Source organism: Corvus moneduloides, chromosome 10, assembly GCF_009650955.1.
Source record: "Corvus moneduloides isolate bCorMon1 chromosome 10, bCorMon1.pri, whole genome shotgun sequence".
Classification (NCBI taxonomy): Eukaryota; Metazoa; Chordata; class Aves; order Passeriformes; family Corvidae; genus Corvus; species Corvus moneduloides.
Window position 1 is genome coordinate 20,087,888 of NC_045485.1, and position 18,512 is coordinate 20,106,399.

Sequence of the window (18,512 nt, forward strand, 5' to 3'; positions counted from 1 at the left end):
CTCAAGCAGAGCAGTGAATTGCTTTGGCCCAAAACATTATAGTAGTTATTCATTAATTACACTAAGACAAAGCTAGATAAATTTGAAGATATATGCCTCAATTCCTGTGAATTAATGGGAAGAATAAATAAGCATGCCCAGACTATATTTTCAAGACGCAACAGAGACTGTACACCTAGAAACATCCAGAGTTATTACCTACACAGAGATTCCTGGTAGCTAGACCCATTCTTTAAGCCATCAGATCTTGTGATTTATGATAGCACTGTAAAATAGTTAATTTCCTAAGCAGAAACATATCTTAATATTATGAACATAAAGTTTTTACTGATGTAATATATTTGCCTTTTCTATGAATCAAGATGAAACAGTGTATAATAGTTGTAATTATGTTGTATAGAAATGAAAAGACCTTAAAGAACAATAGGTCTCTCAAAGTGTTATCTACCCCTAATTGTAATCTCACCTAATGAACAAGGATTCTACACACAGTGGCGAGCAAGTGCCTGTTATATTTTTGACTGCATATTCTTTACACTTTTCCTTCTCAAACTAATTTGTGACATCCTGCAAAGCCCTATCTTTCCATAAAGTTGAGCACTATGCTACATGAAACATAGTTCAACAGAAATGTAGGTCAATTTTTAACTGTCTTTCCTTGAAATGGAATTTTTTTACATGCAAAGGGCCACAGAGAAAAAAATAAATTGTGTCTCATAGTCTTTACAAGTGTGGTAGGTCTTTTAGCTTAAAAGCTGCCAATATGGAAATAATAGGACATTTTAAACCATGTAAAACAGAACAAAAATGATGAGATAAAATGAGTCTGAGAAGTGTGATGGGTCAGAGGAGCACTGAAGGATGCTGAAAAAGCCCATTCAGGTTAGGTGGGTGGGGGAAGCACAGAAAGAGGGCACTGTGGAAAATTAAAAAGATTTCACATAGCTGGGCTAAAAAGGGGGATTACATAAATAAGTAAGCTCCTCACAGTAAGCAATCGCCATAGCCCTGGGTGCCTGACCCACCACTTGGTCCTCCTTCCTTTTATAGGCCCTCCTGATGGAGCAATTTGCTCCAGCTGAGAGCTGCATACCTGGGCTCCCTTGTAATCCTCAATGAGGGCAGACATCTGTGGTAGCTCGGGGACAAAATATTAACCCGTTCCTTCCCAGAGTCTGGGGGATTTGTACTTCAAAAGTAGAAGTCAAAAAGCTGGGGAAGAGGAATCAGCTTTTGTGCTAATGCTCTAAGACTAGCCCATGGAAAAAAATGCTATCAGAGATACAACTGCATGGTCAGTATTTTGGATACCAAAGAACTTTGGCTACCAAAGAATTCTCGTTAACTATAAGTTACCAACCAGGACAGAAACATCTACAGTGCAAAGCAAAAGAAAAGTTTTTACCAAATGAACAAACTTAATTATTCAGACAAGTTTGGGAGGAGATAGACCAATTGACACAGAGCCCAAAGGTAATTATCACAGAGCTTAATTAAATCCTATCTCATTTCTGGGACTGTAGCAAAATTTTGTTGTGAATTTGCAGCATGACAAAGTAGGGTGCAGAACTGGCCATTAGGTCTTTCTAGATGATATAAAGCCCTTCACCTCATGAAGGCACACCACCCTCACCCCCAGTTTCTCATCTTACACTTAATTAATTTTTTTTAACCAAAATAAAATACCAAAGGCAAAACAATTGTCAGCATCTTCTGTCTGCCTTGCAGAAAGTACTGCATTAGGAAGCTGACAGCAAAAGTGCTGCGCTCTGTTTCTGCAGGTCTGAAACCCTGGAGTGCATCAGGTACCTGGGGGATTCACTGACAAAGGGGAGAGGAGACAAAAAGGCCTGTTCAGGTTGCACGGCTGGGTAGGGAGCTCCCTGCCCTGACTAGGGTGCTGAAACCTGGCTGTTCAGGGAGAGTTGAAATGTGCAGGCATCTATATGCAGGGATGCCTTCACTAGGAGGGCTCAGGTGAACAAGAAGGGCTGTTTTCCCTCTTCCTCGAGGGAAGTTAAAATAGGCTGTGTGTTAGTATGGCAGACAAGGGTTTGGCTGCTCAGCACACGGGCCACTTCCCCACCAGGGAGAGTTTCCTCTTTGGTGGTTTCTGGTAACTGACTCAAGACCCCATCACAGGATCTGATTTTCAGAAAGTACAGAGGATCCAATGCACTGAAAATCAGGTCAGATAAAGATAACTCAGAGTTAGATCTCCCAAATCACCAGCTCTTCCTGAAAGCTGAAATCCCAATCCCTTGGTTATACTTTCTGTCTCATTGTTCCTGTGGCATCTCTCAACACCTTCACCTGAGACAAAGCCTTGGTTCTAAAACCCACCCAGCCTCCGTGAGACACATATAGGGAACCTTTGAGGATGAATCAAATGAAAGAAAGAACAATTGTTTCTTCCAAGACTTCAGGGTGTTTGGAATCTGTGTCCCTCTTATTCAGGATATATTTATTCATTCTTTTCAAAATGAAAGTCATATTCTTTTGATTTGTGGGAGGGGTTGCTGCAGCCAGGAACTGAAGCCTCCCTTTTATTGTTGCACAAGATCTAAAGGAATAACAACAATTAATAACACCAAAGAATTGAAAGGAAACTGTTTCATCTGAGCACTTAGGTGAGGCTAGGTGGATGAGTCTTTAGCTGCAGGGTCAGGTTTAGGTCACCTTTAGAGCTGGAATCAGGACAGGTTTGCAGTGTTGCACCTGGTCTGCCGGGCTTTGGTGGAGGAGCACAGGCAGTAAATTGAGCTCTTGCCTCGTGCCCTGACAGCACATCACTACAAGCCATCTTCTCCAGGAAGAATAATTTTTTAATCCTGGGTGCCCCATTTTTTCCATTAAGACTTAGACTCTTTTAAGGTGAGGCCCACATTGAGAGATGAGACATTCCAGCAGCTGACATTTAAATAAAGTCACCAAGTTATGCACATGTACTTGTATTGAGGTGAAAACCCCTTGCATACACAGGCCTACTTGAAAAGAGCAGCCCCTTTGTTTAAGTTTCCTGTGTTCTGGTAGCTTTGACTAGAAGTGACACCAGTGCTTCATTTCCTGACATGAAGTTCCTGAAACCACCTCTTCAGTTTAATGTTCCCTGTCTTTAATCCTCTCTTCACTCACTTCTTCCAGACACCTTCAAAGGTGGTCCCCTGGCAGCTAAATGCAGCTTCAAACTCTCCAAAACTTACAAAAGTAACTGGAAATAACTTTTGGTGCTCTGCATTAGTGCTTTATGAATTGCTGTCCATCACTATTTGATTTGGGTTTTAATTACTTTAAAAGCATGTGGTTTTCAAGAGTTTAAAATCATTGACTCAACGGGAGGCAAACGAGCATTACAGGACGAGATCTGGAGGATACTGTACCCTAAAGCAACTCCTTTCTCAGCAACTGCTGACCAGCACTAAAGGATAACAGAATCAACACTGCATTTCTTTCTTGCCCTGCTCTACTTTTTACTGTAAAGAAAGCAAATACTACTTTTGAGCAAAGCAATGTCTTTTGAGAACCTCCAGAACAAGGACCACCGCAAGCTTATCCAGCTCAAAATGCTTTGCTAATTCCAGAAGTCAGGTTTTGCTACCTTTAAATTCATTCTCAAAGCTAAATATGATCTTGAGGAACATCAAATATCAGCAACCTGTTATCTATGACTCATCACTATCACAGCCAGTAGAGTGCTTACAGCTCAACCATAAAAAACTTTTTGACCAAAATATATTATGCTGTCTTTTTAGGACAAAGTTGAGGATTTGTTGATGTGGATTTTAAATATTCTGCCCTAAAAAAATAACCAAATGAAAATCAAGTCCAAAGTGTTTTTCAGAATACTTGGCTTTTACCCTAAAACAGTGAAATAAGATTTTTTGTTTAACTTTATTTTAGATATCCCAGAAAAAGCAATTGGTTACTAACTCACTGATTTAGCATCCGGAAATCTCCCTGTAAGTGCCCAAGTTCATGTAATACTCCCTTTGGGCTGCATTTTGCATTGTTTGCTTAGTTGTCTGTGAAAGGATTAAAAATTAATAGATTTGGATCATCCTAATTTTGTTTCAATATATTGATTTATACTGGAGCCCTCTTGTCCGTTCCCAGATAAAAGAAAGATCTTGGCCTGAAAGATCTTCATTTCAAGCACACAGGAGAAGAAAAAGAGAAGACGTGTCACAGTTTCCCTTTTATAGTAGGGCCACAGAACTTTTAGGTGACTTTCCCAAACTAAAATATCCCCATTTTTGTAGACACCATTTTGTATCTCTAAAAATTAACAGAAACCAGCAGAAATAGGTATGCTTTGGAGGGCCCAGGGAATGCCTGGGTCTCTCTATGTTTACGCTTGGCAGTTAAAGTAAGTCCTTCAGACTTTTAAACCCATTCCAAATTTTCAGAGCTGCACAGCATGCAACTGAGACAACGATTTGACCACAAAGATCAAGATGATGTAAGTATTGTTCAAGAAAAATACAACTGAAAAAGATTCTAAAAAAGTATCAGGGGCACTTTAAAGTATTTCTTTAAAAATAAAAATCATAAAACTACCTCTGTTGACTCCTGCTGTTAATGTGCTTTTATTCAGGCGTTTGGAAACAATATTACTTTGCAGAGTAGACAGCTACTGTCAAGGGCAGCTTTCTCATTTGTGGTCACTTGTTATGTACTGTGAGTCTGAGAACTAATAATGTGCATTCTTCAAGATGGCAGAGAAAACAGGCCCCTGACTGCACAAAGAGGGAGAATAATTCAAAATGGTTGGTAACTTTGATGCTTTTGAAAATTTTAGTGAGGTAACTTTTAATTAAAGCTTAAAATAAACGTTTAACTTGTCTTGCCATATGAAGTTGCTTCACAGACATTTATCAGCACACATATATTTAGCAGCTGCCATTCAGTGTAACATCCATGTCTATCATTGTCTACTTGAAGCTCTTTTCATGCACTTCAAGTGTATTATGAAAGAGCAATTTCCTTATTAACGAGCAAACTCTGATTAAGTTACTTAAGCAATTGCCCCACCAAGTACTGAAGACAGAAGACAGATTGTGCAAGGACCCCGGCTCAAGAGCACAGTTGAGAAGGACAAGTGAAATTGTTAGGCTAGAAAGGGAAAGCTGGTACTCAGTGCCTCTTCCAGTAGGAAAGATCCAATCCACCCTTTTTGCCATCCTGCAGTGGATGCATACAGCTTCAGTCCAATAGTATCCCCACAAATATACATGTGGATAAGGATGAATCCTCTGGAAAGTATTTAACAACTGGGCTGATTCTTAAAATGCATCAAAATTATGATACTATATAAGCCTTCTAAAAAATTTTTTTTTCATGCTAAATGCAATTTCTAGCAGTAGAAAAAGTACTGTACAACATGGTCTCCAGCTCAATTTAAGTTTCTTACAATTACGTTCTGCATTTCTGTTTCTGTTACAATCGCTTTTCTGTTTCCACTTGTGGAAGAAATCCAACAGTACATCATTAGCATTATTCCATATATACCATAGATGTTTTTAAAGGTCAATTTGTTTACAGGAATACTTTCATTGAGGATTAATGATGACACTGTTTTGACCCCTCTGACCTTGATGGGCAGGAATGTACTTTTCAAGCATCCAGAGCCCCTCTTCACAATTTGTCTAATCCTACATCTCCCCTGCCCTCACAGGCTATTTGCTGTTAGTGGCCACAATAGACAAGCAATAGTACCATTATAGGCTTCTCTAACAAAAGACTTTCATGATCATTTTCTAGTGGCTTGAAGATTGACAAGATCCCCTCCTGTTACCCAGATGCATTTTCCCCTCCTTCCTGGTGATTTCTTTTCTTGTTTCCAAGGAGGAAAGTGCCTCCCTGAGTAGCGACCTCTCTCTCTGCAGAGAGACCTGCTAGAAACAACAAACATTGCATGTTAAACCTCCTCCGAGAGGGCATTATGTACAAATGGAGTGCCAGATCTTCTTTGATAAGGTGTACACCCGTGGCACAACTTAAGAATCAATTCAATTATCAAGACACTAAAATGCCTTTTGAAGAATGTTCCTGAGTTAGTCAGAGGCAGAGAGCACAGCTTATATATGAGTCTAACTTTGCCAAAGTTATTTCAGGGGAAGAAGTTGCACAGAATTGCTCCAGAAGCCTGATTAACTAACTGGGCACTCATCTGTTGGTGAAATCCTGAGTGTGGAAAATAAAGCTATCCCCCTGGCTTTGTCACATCAGTTGTCCTATAATGCAGTTAGAATTCCACTTTTCTGCAGGTTTTCCTTACTTTCTGTACATACGCTGGGCTATCTGAATAGCATGTTTATTTTTCAGAGATGCAGAACATTTGTACCTCTCACTGGTACATGAGAGCATGTCTGATAACAGAGCCTTCCATCACTCAGGCTGGCTGCTCAGAGATTGAGGTGCCCTTTCTCTGCCCCAGAGCAGTCACTTTGGAAAATTTCAGCTGTGCCATCTTTGTGCCTCATTTATAACATGAGCGGGTCGTAGTACCAGCCCACGCTGGAATATTTTCTGAGGGTTACAAGTATTTTGAGATCCCTCATAAACAGTGGTGCAGATTAAAATAGTAATACAAATGTTAAAGCTTATTTTTTGTCTATGATTCATATGTAGAAGAAAAAAAAGATCAGTGCTGACCTTTTCATATATGGCACTTGACATGGTAATGAGCTTTGGAAGTGTGCAATACACTTTAACATAGTCTGGACACTTTACAGGAACATCTAATTGACATGTTAGTGTTTGCTTTTCATTTACTAAGAATAGACATTCCTCTGTATTGTCATTTGTAGAAGAGGAAGAACAAAAAAGCCACAAATAACATTATTTCAAATCCTTGGATCTCAGTCCCTTCTTCTGCTGCAGGGCCGCGGATGTCAGAGGGTGGGGTTGCTGGGTGCCTGCAGGGTGAGGATTGGTTGATTCATCCTCTGTTGGAGCTGAAGGGGGAATCAGCAAAGAATTCCACTGAAGACAGGATGAGTAAAAAAGATTTTGTTTAAATTTGAATTAGGCTTAAAATGACACACACAGGGAGGTCTGCACTCAAATTTGGGGTTCATGGTTTAGTTTTGTGTGTTGTTTTCCTGAAAATGTTTGAGAACTGCTGTTGTCACAGGATTTCCATTATACTGGAATGTTTTGTTGTACATAAGACAATAAAGAGTTGGACTCACACCAAGAATCCACAAGAGAAGTTAGATCTAATGAGGAGGATCCAGCTTCTGCTGAAATTGAAAAGCATCGAGATTTTCAGTTGAGTCAAGGTCAACATGTTACTTCTTTACTTTCCTTCATTTGAGCAATTGAATTTATTGAATGTGTCAAGAGACCCATTCTCAGTGAAAAGCTAAGCAATATTCTGAGATCTAGTAATTACATGAATAGAACCTACACAGTGCTGAAGAAGAGAATGAACTGAACTTTCCCTAAATCTGCATTCCCGTTTTTCCTTCTTGCTCTTTATATTTATATATATTATATAAATATATAGATATCAGCATATAATTATTATGGTTAATTATATTATTACATGTTGTTGTATTATAATATATCAGATATTATATAGTATTATAATGGTGAATATTATTATTAACATTATATAATACATAATACATCTTTTGAATACACTCTGTGACACCGTTCCTAAAACTAGCTAGGTTTTGATAAAATGTTCATGAACTGTTGAGGTTAGCTGTATTATTTATTTTTATGGACTCCAGGGTAAGTTTTTCATTGGAAAATTCCATTCCCAAATTAAGCTGATGGTCCTTCAATTAAAAAGAGGTAGATTGTTGACCTCTACCTCTAATGTTACATGGGAAGAAAAGGATCACAGCGTATCAATGCCAATCTAAAAGCGATCAAAAGAATACTATGTTCATTTGCTCTCTCTTCTCTTGCAAAGATTGTTTTTACAAGAAGAGTTAAACTAAGGGCAAACCAACAAACTTTGTCACTGTTTTTTTCCCTTCTTTCTTTATTCAGTTGATCTCCTCCATTTAAATGCAATTAGTATTATCTTAATGTTGTCTTTTTATCCCTATCCATGGTTTCTCATCTTACTGTTTGCTAATATGATCCTTTCAACCAAAAGGACATCAATACACTCAGCAAACTTTTTAACCAGCTATTCTGTCTTACGGGGAGGCAACCAAGCTGCAAAGAAAGGCATGAGTCACTGGAAGCTGTGAGACACCAAGACTTTGATGCTGTAGGCAAAACAAGCTGCTTCATGACACAGTTTGTAAAATGTTTGCACGGGAGCAAAATTCTGCCAAAAAGCATTCAGGAGAGTTTACATAGTGCAGCACACAAGCTGCAGAGCATCCCACAGGATGTGATATTTAAAGACATTTAACAACTATGGGCTTTCCTTCAACAGCAATGGTGCCTCCCTGGTAGATTTTGGTCTTGGATCTAACACATAGAAAGCAATTGCCAAGGTAAACTTCAGTTTCTATTCCTTTTTTAATGCTCTGTTCAGAAGAAACATCTTCAGGTACCAGAAAGAATAAATTGGTCTCTCCAGTAAAACCATGCATTGCCCCTACTCTCTTGATCACTTCCTTGGTGCCAGTTTTCAAACAGTCTCAAAAGCAGAGGAAGGAGTCATGCTGGCTCCTGCAACATTAGCCTGCTGGCAGTGTTGCTCCCAGATGGGAAAGCAGAAGTCTAAGTACTGGGAAAGCCTTTCACCAACCTTGGCTGCCCCTGGGCTGAGGCACTTTAGAAATCTAACTACATGCAGCTACACTGCACCAGTGTGGGAAGTTAAGGAGAATACAAATAAAGTGCCACTGAAATCCTGGAAGGAGGCAGAAAATAATAAACACTCCAACTGAAATTTGGCCTGGACACATGTTACTTGGTTTAAGTGCATGTTTACATTTCTTTGAAATGTTCCTAAACACTCCCTCTGTCTGAAAAGAAAATTTCGAAACCATGATGAAAAAATCTGGTTCAGATCATGTGTATTGGTTTTAAAACCAGGCATAACATTGCAGCCGGCTCTTTTATCCAGAAAAGGTGCAACTGTCATATCAATTTAGAACTTCAGTCATGTTATTTTAAACCTGCATTAGTAAAACCTATAACAAAACATGTCTGTTGTCCACATCTTGCATCTGGAACAAAGTTATGCTTAAATCTGATCTCTAAACCCAGTATGGAAATTATATCTGGTATGTTCTGCACTTTGTAACATGGTCCATGTGGACTTTTTCACTGTGTAGTGATAACACTGCTCTATAGCCCACCTGGTAAAACCATTATACATTAAAAATGACAGTCAAAAGAAGCTGGTGCGAATATACCAGAATTACATGGGGAAAGGTTGCAATGTAAGGCTAAAACCAAACATCTACATTTATAGGCACTATCTGGCACCCTACTTTTAGACAAAGGTATCTTACAGTGTCATTTTAAAGGCTTACTGGGTTTTCAAGCTGGGAAACAGCAGAAGACCACTGTATTAAGGGGCTGAAATTTTGCTGACACTATGGAAGCTCTTACTAGTTGGTCTCCTACCACTTGATAATAGTCTACAGATGCTGTGGAAAAACACTATCAAAAGGCAATTCTTACATATAGAACCTCTCAAATCACGGCCAAACATGACTTCACACAAGTAATTCAGAAACTTATGTAACATATGGCAAAAGTATTTATAAGCCAGGATTAGAATACAGAGGGGTGTCCAGATGAGACTCTGCTGTCACCTTGTTGCACCAAGTCAAAGGAGTAAAGTGTCTTGCAGTGCTGGCAAGGCCACTGTGGATGCCCACAGTGCCTGGTGCAGGTGTCATGCCAGAGATGAGACTCTGTGCTCAGGGTAGGCCAGCAGTAGCCCTGAGCCTTATGATTTTTATCTTTCCCCATTTTATCCTAAGAGACGAGGGGGCAAGAGTTTAGCCTTGAAAGCTTTGCTTGAAAAACAGGGAGCCAGACCGATCTCATGGTGTGATGCTGGAAACAGCATCCTTTCCCAGAAGAATAAGTTTCTTCCTTAATTTTACCGTTTCTTCAAAGCAGAATGAAAGCTCTTGAGACTGAATTCCTAGCTAAAACCAAAGTGTATAAAAAGAATTTGTATGATAGGGTGTGAGGCTTCAAAGGAGATACCTCTTAGGATTCTGCTTCCTGTCATTGCGGGGGGCTCTGGGCACTGGGGCTTGCCAGCAGCCCTGGCTGCACTGTGCACAATGATGTGGCACCCAACAAATTTGATAATCCCTGCTCCCTGGTACTGAGCCCCAAAGGGCTTTAGGTGTTTCCTGTAGTGCTGTAAGTGTTGCTACATGTAAAAATATTTAAACCAATTTTCTTGTGCAACACAGAGGTAAATCCTCTATTTGACCAATGAAAACCTAACTTTTTTTCTTTTAAGAAAGTGCCCTGCAGAAAATTATGCGAGAAAAATTTAAATTTGCAAAGTAATGCCTTCCATAACACAGATTCCCATCCACAGTTTCTTCCCATCTGAAGGACTAATCATACTGCTCAATGTTTGCAATAGTTGCTATAAACCTACACATCCATTATATGACATATGCACAGAAAATACTGACTGAAGTACTTAAAAATAGTAAAAACACCTGACAGATGTTGTAATCAGCAAAGAGATAAGGGTACCTTACAATTTGCTAACAAAAAAATTTAATATTTCCAAGTACAACGTATCAAAAAATTCCATAGTAGGAATTTTTTTTGTGTGTAGACCTTGTTTTTACAACTTTAAAACTTTAAGTAGCTGACACAGTGCCAACTTTTGGGGGTAAAGAAATCACCTGTCTTATTTCCAAGCTGACACAACATGTTTTAAGTAGATGAAGGCTCAGTTTCATTACATTAGCAGTGTCTCTAGGTGCTCTTTGATGCATCCCTCCCGTGCTTAGTAATTTAGTAACAGGTTGGAAATGAACAGAGGGGTAAAACGAGACTCTGTTGCCACAGCAACTACTGCATACCTCTAATTTTTGAATCAACAGACAGCAGAAGTTGATACTTTGCCACAGGATATGAAGAAATATCTTCCAAAATGTTATATGAAAGCAAACTTGTTTTGTTTGAGGACTGGCACTTCCAAGAAAACAATTTCCTAAAGTTAGCCCAGATCTGCTATTGCCCAGATTATTGCGCTAAAATACTAATAGGAAATATTTAGCTTTATTTTGACCAAAAATCTGTCCACTTGCTCAAGTGCAAAGCTTTAGGAAATAATTCTCTCAGCTACTTTATCTCCTAAAAAAGAGATGCATTTTCTAATGGTGTTGACACTGAAATTTTGCTGTGTGTGACAGAGAAAAATTAGGAACAACAACAAAATAACTTGGTTTCATCATTCAAGCAAGTACATAATGTAGAAAAAAAGTCAGAACAAAAGGAGTGAGACAAGTAAGATTTCTGCCTTCTCAGTATCACAAATACCAGGACAAGCTAAGGCCAGACTGCCTCAAGATACTCACTGACTGACTCTTTCCTGGATGACAGGGGACTTTGTGCCTGACAATGTTTTCTTTGAGCAGTTTTGCTACTGGCAAAGTACTTTTTTATTGACCCAGGGGAAAAACTAAATGCTTTGCTGTCAGTTTCCTGGTGGATCCTAAAAAAACGAGCACAGATATGGAATGAGCTGAGGTTGGACTGAATTGTGGCCTTGCTGTTTTGTGACTTCTCCTTGGACTTTCTGTCCCTTGACTGTCATATCAGGATGTAAATCCTCCCACCTCATGAAAGCCTTGGAAGCTTCAGGTGGAAATGTGAAGCCACTGCAGAGGAAATGCAAAGCTGTCAGAGCAGGGGCATTGTGCTACGTCAGCCTCTACCAAAGAGCTTCTCTCAGCACAGTGATAGAGTCCACTTCAGTGATTGCATCCCATTGGATTTGCTCCACAGTACATTGGGATAAAGAATTCAATAGCACGGGAAGCAGCATTTTATTAATCTTTTGCCTGATTTTAAGTGCTGTTATGCACTGACTTCTACCAAAATCCTTTCACTGTACAGAAAGCACCATATCTTAAGGGGTCAGAACTCTTGCATTGTATTTAAACTCCATTTTTGCATATTTCATGTTCACTTAAAAGTGCATTACCATCACTTCTGCTTCACAATCCAGCTACTCAGAAGTGAAATAGAGGTTTCCTGACAACCTACTGAATTACAGATCATTTCAAATGTGGGCAAATTCTTTTTCTTTCACCTCTCATCTCCCCATCAGCTGTAACAATTCCCAGGACCTATAGCAGCTTCCATCAAAGACAGCCAGAGTTTTGTCATTGCCTACATAGCAATTGAAAGCTGTTTACTCTGGGTATAAAATTCTGCCATCCTGAGCCAGAGGCTTTTTGCTGCCACTGTGACTGCTGGTGCATGGAGTCATCTTTCCTCTTATCAGCCCTTTGGTCTAAGCTACTCTGCTCCCTGTATAATCTGTGGCTGTACAGAGAAAACCTCAGAAATGGCAGTTCATCACAGCTATTTAGACATGTATCTTAGGATGAGATGAAGTTCCCTGGAGAGGTATCTGTTTCTCTTCATCAATAAAAAACAACCTCACTGCCTAGTTTAGATTCCACAGCCAGCTTTCAGATGCTGGGGGTCAGTGGGGAGAATCCCACAAAAAACCTGATAGGAAAGGAGTCAAGGCCCTGCAGGGTCAATGGGAGCAGACCCCAGTCCCCAGCAGAGCACCCAGAACATGGCAAGCAACAAGCAAATGGATGACCTCTCTTGGTGGAGAACCTGTGTTGCTTTGTACAACACTTTTTCAAAGGATAAATTTGTTTTCCTCCCCCAAGGAAAATATTATGTCAATAGGTAGTTGACTAAGGGGAGCTGGAGAGAGTGGGCTGGGTAATCTCTGATGTTTCATCCAGGACATGCTTACAAAAGAGTCCCTGCAAACTTGCATCTCTCTGTACATACATGTGATGCTCACAGTATAAATGGCAGCACACAGGGATATTTAATGACAGCCTGAAAGAGGATGCACCAGCCAGCAGGGACCTGCATAATATGTATTCTCATCAGCGCCACAGATGGTCAAAGCAGACAAGACTTCAAAAATCTGACAGCTGATGTAATTTTTTTAAATATCAGAACAGAACATATGGAAATGTGATTCCATTCCCCTACTCCCCTGCACTTCCCTAATTTAAATCTGTAGTGTACTGAACCAAATGCAGCTATTCTGGTATAAGACTGGAGTCAGTAAAGAAGAATCCAGCCCCTGAGATTTAAAGCATTTGTGAAGAATTTTCAATTATTGCCAATATCAGTCTGAGTGCTCTAACAACCTGTACAATCATAGAAAGGAAAACAAAGAACTACTCACACAGATGATCCTTTTGGCAAACTGAGTGTGTGAATGTGTCTGAGAATCTGCTTGCATACCTTTAATACATGGACTTAATATCTTAAGAATATAAATCCTTCAAATTCCTTAAAATTCAAGAAGGTTTTACTTTCTTCTAAGAATGGGATGCATTAATAGCAATGTAGGCAGGCAAATGCTTCTTTAAGCACTAAACTGTTCTCCAAAGAGGAATTAAAACAAGAGATTTACAGAGTGTGTTTCCTAATGTATCAACACAGCAAGAAAGGAAAAAAAAATGGTGCTGGTGTTTTCAAATACTTCTACTAATGTGTTTTGATGAGCAGAGCAGCCGCACTTGCTGCCTCCCTAACCCCAAGAAGCAGATGCAATTGCACTACATGCAAACCTACAGAAGCTGGAAAAAAGGGACTCAACCATGGAAAATATTCAGTGAAACTTGTGGCTACAGCACAGATAAGCAAATCCTAAAACTGTTGAAGTATTTAAGATCAATGGCAGTATTTAAAAATCTGTCAAAGACAGGCATAACCACTGGGCAGTGAGTTAGCAATACTCAAAACTTTTATTTATCAAGTTTGTCAAGAAGTATGTACTAAACCATTTATAAAGCCAGCTGCATTCTTAATTTGAGTTATGTAGATAATGCTGATTTCTAATATATTTTATCTTATATGTGTAATCTAGGTGCTTATTTGTACGTCATTGTTACTTTTTTTTTAAGAATCTAACTTCTAACAGCATCTCAATGACTGCATCATGATGTACTCTGACCTGCATCTGTGTGCTCAAGGGCTTAGTGTGGAACTGTGTAAATACCCACTAACCTACTCCCTGTCTCTCTGTATGGGAAACCAGATGCACAAGAGTCTCACAGTCTTGCAGAAGAGCAAATGTGCATCCTACCTAATCAGGCTTTGCCAAGGACATCACACCTGCTTACCAACTTCTTGGAGGGCTTTGGTATGTCAGGTGAATGGTCTCAGTTTTAAAGGCCCCATTGACACTGACATTGCTATGTCCTCACACAGCTGGGTTTTCTAGGCAGTGCCCAGTTAATTTAGGCATTGAGGGAGGCAGTTATAAGAGTGAGTGAAAAAGTGTCATACCCAGGGTCACATTCATCACAAAACTTCATTTCTATTTCTCAGACTCAGTGATACCTCAATAAAAACTGTAATTAATTTGCAATTAAAAGATCTGTTTCTTGCTCCCAGTTCAGTGTAGGCTTGGACAAAAAATTAATTTCTTTTCTTTAGAGACTTTTTAGACCACAGATCCATCAAGACCAAGAGAAAAGGAGATCTAGTCTGTCCCCTCTTGCACAGAGAGGATGGTTTATCCAACTGCATTCAGCCACACCTGGGTAGTCTCTCTGAAAGCAATGGGTGGCACAGATGTCACTGTGAGTCTAATTTGACCTGTAAAACCTTAAATTCTGGTGATAATGTGCAACAAGGAAAGAAGCCAGCTGGAGCCAGAAGCAGTGGCAATTAGAAATAAACATCTTTGCACCAGCAAAATAAACACATTTGATGTGAGAAATCAGTGAGAGAGAAACATTGAAGCCCCTGATGTTACCCTGACAGTCCTCTTTTCAAGGGAGAATTATACTTTTTTAAAAAAACTGCTTACAGGTTTTCTTGCATGAGAATAATGCAAGTTCAAAACCAAAGGGTTTGATACAACCCATGAACAGGCACAGCTGGAAGACAGAGATCAGGATGAAGTGAACAGCAGAGCCTGTACGATGAGGGAAGAAAAGTGGTGAAAGATTTCAGTTTTAGTCAGAATTGAGTTTGGCAAAAATTCTCTTTCAATTCTGTTCAATCGTATGCTTGAGCAAGTTATTCACCAAGGCCAGTAACATCTGTTCAGGAAAGGGGCCAACTCTAAAATGTGTTTTTTCATCCCACAAAACAAAGCGTAATCTAGGCTATAAATATACATGTTTTTACTATGCTGGATAAAGTATCTCATGAAGAAAAAAAATTCTTTAGTTTAGGACTTTTTGTTTCTAGAGACATTACTCATCTGATCCTGGATCCTTTACATATTCAGGAGTGTTACTGCTTTCAGCAGGATCCTTAGGACTGCAGAGAGTTTTCTCAGAGATGTTCTTGCCCCTTATGAGATCAGAACCTCCCAGGTCCGCTCTCCACTGGCACATTTTTCACATTGTGCCTAGTAAGAGCGATTTAGTCTTTCTGATAAATCATCACAGACAAAAAAACCACTCCAAAAGCCCCATTGTCATGTGAAACTAGTGACAAACTTCAAAATAATTCAAAATAAACAGAAAATAAGACATTTTCCACTTTGGATTTTTTTTTGAGTTGCTTGATGGGGTCAGAATATATTAACGAGACACTTTCAAGCAGACACATACACACACAAAACAAATACTACAGTGCCTCTAAAAAAACCCACTTTAAATTGATAGACGAATGTCAGGTTTGCAGAACCTGACCCTGGAGTGGCTTGATAGCACAGAAAGAAAGCAATCTGCAAGTGCAAGTCTGTTTCTTTTGGCAGGAGAAAGACCTGCTAATGGATTCATCATTTTCTGTTCACCATGAGCATCAAACAAAGAACCATTTAGAGTTCTATCCATCTTCGTTTCCAGGTCTACACTTGCCAGCCATGGAGGCTCTGTGGCTTTGTGCTCCACAGCTCAGTTCTGACTCATGTTTCCCAAGTTTGGAAATGAAGGCCCCACAGGACCTGGAAACCATTGTCTCAATCCTTGACCTCCCTCCAGTGCCCTCTGCCTGTGCAGTGCTTTGAGGTCCTACTGACCCCACCATCAGTGTCACCACTGACCATCTTTTCCTGGTTTCCTCATCCTCTAACAAGTTCTTAGATGGCAGATGACTGATGGCAACAGATCCTGAAGCTGGTCAGCCATGAAGAGGCACAGAAATGCACCCACCAGTTCAGAAGAAAACCACTAGAAAATTAATTGAAATGAGAAAGAGAAACTGGAAGGGCACTGAAGGAGGAGACTTCCAGCAAGCAGGAAACAGGGCACCAGAGAAAAGGGAAGAGAAAAAAGCCTTATCAAAAGATATTTGGCTTCCTAGGAAAAGGCTTATTAGTGCAGAGGCTGTTAAATATGTTTGCACATTACTGTGCACACATGCAGGAGCAAGGGAAAACACCAATACCAATAAACAGATCATGCACTTGGGACACTTCACCCACTTCAAGGCAAAAAGCACCTTTGCCTTCTGCCTTTTCAAAAACATCTGAAAATAAACAGTGGGAAACTACAATAGCTTGTCTTTACTATTTACTTTTTGCAGGGCACTCACATGGTGTCTAATGTGCTTCAGATGAGCATTTTCTTTTTAATACATTGGAATCAGCAAGATGGGAATTTTTCTGATGGAAGGATGGAATAAAGAGAAAGGGTCTTACTGGAAATCATTTCACCATTTACTAGCAAAATACTTTACTGTACAACTGCAATAGTTCATGGCAGGGGCTAAAATTACAGCATTACACTGAAATATGTCATTAGGGTTGGCTTGTTGCTGTCATTTTTTCCTTTAGAAAACTGACTCTGTACAGAACAATTTATAAGAGATTTTGGACACCCAAAATATTACTGTAACTCTACAGAATCATATTTTAGATGTCTTGTTTCACTGATAGTTTCAACAAGGAATGCACAGAATGATCAAACCACATCTAAGTAGCAGCAATTATTGGTACATTTGAGATGAGCACAGCATGAAGGATAAGTCTAAAGAAAGATTAAGACCCAAATACTAAGGGAGGGAAAAAAAAAAAGAAAAGACAGAGCAAAAAGGCCTGAAAAGCAGGAAAGGACTATCTGTCTGCAGGAAGCTTGTATTCTTGTGTGAGTGTGAGTGACCCAGTGTTGGCTGGAATGTTATCTCTATGTGATCTACAGAATTTTTCTCTTAACTGTAGCAACTGAAGAGTGAATTAAAGTCTTAAAGAGAAAAAAATCAATAAAGAAGAGAAAAGGAAAATATGACAGAAGAGCCTTTCAGTGGCTATATAAAATGCCGCTGAAATGATCATGGGGACAAACCCCAAATTTACGTGCTTGCAACAGAAATACCTTGCAAAAACCAAATAAGACAAACACAAAAATGAGGATATTTTTCCTTTTGTTTTGAACTACATTTGTCAGTGATCACCAGGGCTGACTCATTAGGTCACAGCTTTTCACTGATGCTTCTAGCCCCCAAAGTAAACTTCTGCTTGTTCTTCCTTTACAATCTTGAGTTTTAACCCAATTTATCTGTTGGAATAGACAATATTTAGCTGGAAACTCCAGTGAAAAAGTCCAAAGGATAATATCTGGCTCCTTGCGGCCTTGTCAAGCCATAAAGGTCAGTGGAAAGGTTTACTCCAACCACCCTTTCCTGCATTCGGTTTTATCTTTAATAGAGAAGTCCTGCTCTCTGTGCATCTCAGAGTCACCCTTTAATAAACCTTTGTAGCTTCCTTTGGTTTGAGCTGCACTGAATCCTGCTGTTCAGGCTCTTGCTACAAATCTGTAGCGCCTAAATAGAGCACCTCTCTTCTGAGAGACAAGGCTTTGTATACCTGCTGTCTGCAGCCAGCTGGAGTATTTCCCTTTTCCCTCCAGACTTGTCTTAACCTTTTCCCCACCAGCTGCATGAAATGTGATATATCTTTCATTACAACATGAAGATTAGTTTTTTCTTGATCAGTAGGAATTTGCCATTTGTATTCTGCTGGTTGATCAAGGTCCTTTTGCAAACTTGAGGCATATAAAGAAAACGTAGACAGTCTTAGGTTCACCACAGCAGTTACTACCATAGTAATCAAAGTAAGCAGATCAGTATGTCCACGTTTTCCCAGCTCCCATTCCTGCTTCTGAGTTCAGGAAAGGCAAACCTTCCTAAAACGGATCATTTTTCAAGCCCTCAACTGAAAAATCAGACTATTGCAGTAGAGTATACACCAATAAAAATAACCTTCCACTTCCTCCTGTGAGCCAAAACACCACGTAAGACCAAGAAGTCCAAGTCCAAGAGGACAACTAACTTTAGAAGAAGTAAACATATCCATGAGCATTTGAGAATGGCTGCCAAAACAAGAGCATCCTTTCTTAAATTCTAGGGAACAGACTTTTAACTATTTTTCAGGGCTGAGA